At 45.1% G+C, this 4,175-nt stretch overlaps 1 protein-coding gene across 1 annotated transcript in view; it reads left to right on the top strand.

Moving 5' to 3' along the window:
* LOC119412980 (complement C5-like) overlaps positions 1–4,175 on the top strand; it is a gene marked incomplete in the record, with an annotated part of 48,175 nt that overhangs the window by 37,689 nt on the left and 6,311 nt on the right.

Below are 4,175 nucleotides of genomic sequence, written 5' to 3' on the forward strand. Positions count from 1 at the left end.
GTGGTCTGCCTGATGTTGGGGGGGCAGGTTGAAGGGAGGTGGTCTGCCTGATGTTGGGGGGGCAAGTTGAAGGGAGGTGACCTGCCTGATGTTGGGGGGCAGGTTGAAGGGAGGTGGTCTGCCTCATGTTGGGGGGCAGGTTGAAGGGAGGTGACCTGCCTCATGTTGGGGGGCAACATCGGTTGTGACAAAGGCGTGGACTAGTTTCTCATGGTCGGGTCTGGACAACACTGTCTTGAGTTTAGCTACCTGTCTGAGTTGGAAGAAGCTTTTCTGCAGAACAGTTGATTTGTTTGTCAAACTTGAAGTCAGAGTCTAAAACCCTCCCGAGATTTTTACCAGACTGCTTCAGATATGGCTGAAGAGAGTCCAGGTTGACAGGATCAGTGGCGGCAGTCGAGCTAGTGCTAAAAACAATGACTTCAGTCTTCTCATCGTTAAAACTTAAGAAATTTGAAGCCATCCAGGCCTTAATGTCGTCCAGACATTTTAACAGAGGGTGAATGGAGCAAACGCTTGCTGGTTTCACAGGCAGGTAGATCTGACAGTCATCAGCATAGCAATGGAATGAAAGACCATGTTTCCTCAGGATTGACCGCAGAGGGAGCAAATAAAGTGAGAACAGAAGGGGTCCAAGAATTGAACCCTGTGGGACCCCGCAAGAAAGAGGTAATGAGGCGGATACATTGTTACCAACCTTGACACAGAAACTCCTGACACTCAGGTATGAGCGGAACCATTCTAATGCAGCACCTGTGATCCCAACCCACTGTTCCAGCCGTGATATAAGGATACTGTGGTCAACAGGATCAAAAGCAGCAGTAAGGTCCAGGAGCACAAGTACCACAAATAGACCAGAATCATTTGAGATCATAATGTCGTTACAAACCCTTACTAATGCTGTTTCAGTGTGTTTCAGAGTGCTTCAGTGTGTTTATTAATTAATTTAACCTTTATTTCAACAGGTAAATCCCACTGAGCCTCAGGGACTCATTTACAAGAGACCTGATTTTAACAAAGAATGATGACAACAATGGACAATCATAAAAGAGGCATACAGATTTATTTTTTATTTTTTTTTTACAAATTAAAACAAGAAAGCAAAAAAAGTAACAAAAAACAGCTAGATTCTAAGGCGAATGTATAAAACTAAAAACAGGAACATGTCTGCATTGGTCCCTGCCAGGAGTCCAACATATTCTTAAAGTCACTTAGAGAGGTCAAAGGTCGAGAGCTTCAGATCTTTTTACAAGATATTCCAGGAAACAGGAGCGGAGTAGGAGAAGGTCCTTTTGTCTAGTTCAGTCCTCACTGAGGGAACACTGCAGGTAATGATGTCCTGAGAGCGCACGCTGTAACTGCACTCACACAGAGACATGTAGGAGGAGATGTATGAAGGCAGCAGACCAGGAAGTGATTTAAAGATGAAAATGTACCAGTGGGAGAGTCTGTGTGAAGTTAATGGTGACCAGTTAACCAGTGAATACTGGGTGCAGTGGTGGGTACGATAGTTACAGCCAGTTATGAATCTTAGTGCACCATGATAGACAGCATCCAACATCTGCAGCATCCAACATCTGCAGGGTTCTTGTAGGAGCGTTCATGTAGATAATGTCAGTGTAATCAATGGAGGGAAGGAAAGTCACAGATACAAGGCGTTCCTCAGGGTTCAGGGTTAGACAGGATCTGTTTCTGAAAAAGAAACCCAGTTTAACTTTCAGTTTCTTTACCAAGTTTTCCACATGGAGCTTAAAAGAGAGATGTGAGTCGACCAAGATACACAAATATTTGTAGGAATCAACAAACTCAATGGGGACACCATTTGAGGATAAAATAGGAGGAAGAACTGCTGGGACCAACTTCCTGTTTGAAACAAGCATCCCTGTGGTTTTGTCTGAGTTTAAGACCAGTTTGAGGTGGAACAAGTCTGACTGGATGATGTTGAAAGAAGACGACAAAAGCTGGAAAACCTTAGGAACCGTTTTGCCTCGATAGTCTTAAGATTTTATTGTACCCTGCAGATCCTGGACTCCCTGACCCAGATAAAACACAGAACAGAACCAGGACTCATGTTCTGCTGTAGGTTGTGTTGTCATATTTTAGGGTCTGTGGAGAGCTGATGGTCTTTTTGTCAAAAAGCTCCAGTTTTGTCTCATCTGTCCAAAGGCCATATCCTCCCAGAAGATTTGGCCCTTCTCAGTGTGTGTCAAATTCCAGTCTTGGTTTTTGACCCTGGTGTCCTCCTCGGCCGTCTTCCATGAAGTCCACTTTGTTTCAGAGAGACTGACTCCGAAGACCTTTGACTCGGGAGTTCACCTCTGATCTCCGTGGAAGTTCTTCTGAACTCTTTGGTTTCATTTGTACCATGTCTCTTCAGTTGTCCTCTTGTGGACACGCCCAGGCAGGTTGTCTCCAGTCCTGTGGACCTTCTGAATAATGTGCAGCATCAGAGAAACATGAAGCTGATGGAGACGTTCTGATAGTCTTTACCTTCAACATGCTGTCTGCCATTGTCTCGAAGCTCCTGAGACACTGTCCTCAGCTTCCTGTGCTCCATGTTCAGCGTGTTACACACCATGATACCAAACATCCCTGTGACTACCTGTCCCCCTTTAAACAGGCAGACTGAGGACTCCTGAGTCAAGGACAAAGATTCTTTGTCATTCTCATATGTGGTACATGTGGTGGAACGAAACTGTGTACACAGGGTCCCAGTTACATCCAACAACAGTATACAATGTAAAAGAAAACAATAATAACATCCAAGATATGAATTAAGAAATATACTAAACTAAGAATACACTAAGAACCAGTAGCATAAAACAATACACTGAACAGCAGCACAAACATGAGTCTGTGTGAGCAGATGAGCAGGAATGAACACAGCAACATGAACCAGATCAGCAGCAACATGAACCAGATCAGCAGCAACATGAAACAGATCAGCAGCAACATGAAACAGATCAGCAACAACATGAACCAGATCAGCAACAACATGAAACAGATCAGCAGCAACATGAAACATATCAGCAACAACATGAAACAGATCAGCAACAACATGAAACAGATAAGCAGCAACATGAAACAGATCAGCAGCAACATGCAAAATGAAACAGATCAGCAACATGAAACAGATCAGCAGCAACATGAAACAGATCAGCAGCAACATGAAACAGATCAGCAGCAACATGAAATAGATCAGCAGCAACATGAAACAGATCAGCAGCAACATTAAAAAGATCAGCAGCAACATTAAACAGATCAGCAGCAACATGAAATAGATCAGCAGCAATATTGAAACAGATCAGCAGCAACATGATGTGATTTTTCACAGTGATTATTCTGGTCAGAAATTCATGAGTCTAACAGCCTCAGGGTAGAAGCTGTTCCTCAGTCTAGTGGTTCTACACTTAATGCTCCTCAACCTCCTTCCTGAGGGGAGTGGGGCAAAAAGTGTGTGTGCTGGGTGAGTGTGGTCCTTCATGATGCAGGTGGCCCTCTTCCTGCATCTGGAGGTGTAGATGTCTGTGATGGTGGGGAGACTGACTCCAACATCTTCTGTGCAGCCTTCACCACTCTCTGCAAAGCTTTTCTTTCTGCAGCTGTGCAGCCTCCATGCCACACGTTGATGCTGGAGCACAGGATGCTCTCCACTGTACACCTGTAGAAGGAGGTGAGGACTGAGCTTCCAGACCAGCTCGCCTTAGCCGTCTGAGGAAGTAGTCTCTGATGATCTTTCTTCATCAGGCTGGTGGTGTTGTTGCTCCAGCTGAGGTTGTTGTTCAGGTGTACACCCAAGTTCTTGTAGCTGGAGACCACTTCCACCGCAGATCCTCTTATGTTCAGGGGGGTGTAGATGTTTTTGTGCCTTCTGAAGTCCACGATCATCTCCTTTTTGTCTTCTTCACAGTGAGCAGCAGCTCTCCAGGTGTTCCACCTCCTGCCTGTAGCTGGACTCATCGTTTGTGACGCACCACCGCTGTATCATCTGTCAACGTGTCCAGCCCATGACGAGTCCGTGTCCCTGTGGACAGATGCTCTTTTCTCGAGGCCGGTCGTTTCATCACAAAGACCCGGTTCTAGAGGAACTCATCCCAATCCTCAGACTTTAAATCCTCATAAATGGAGAATAGACTATATGCCACGGGTAGTGGTGACGTACTTCCGTTAAAATT

The sequence above is a fragment of the Nematolebias whitei genome, chromosome 8 (genome assembly GCF_014905685.2).
Source record: "Nematolebias whitei isolate Nwh7 chromosome 8, NemWhi1, whole genome shotgun sequence".
In the NCBI taxonomy this organism is placed as follows: Eukaryota; Metazoa; Chordata; class Actinopteri; order Cyprinodontiformes; family Rivulidae; genus Nematolebias; species Nematolebias whitei.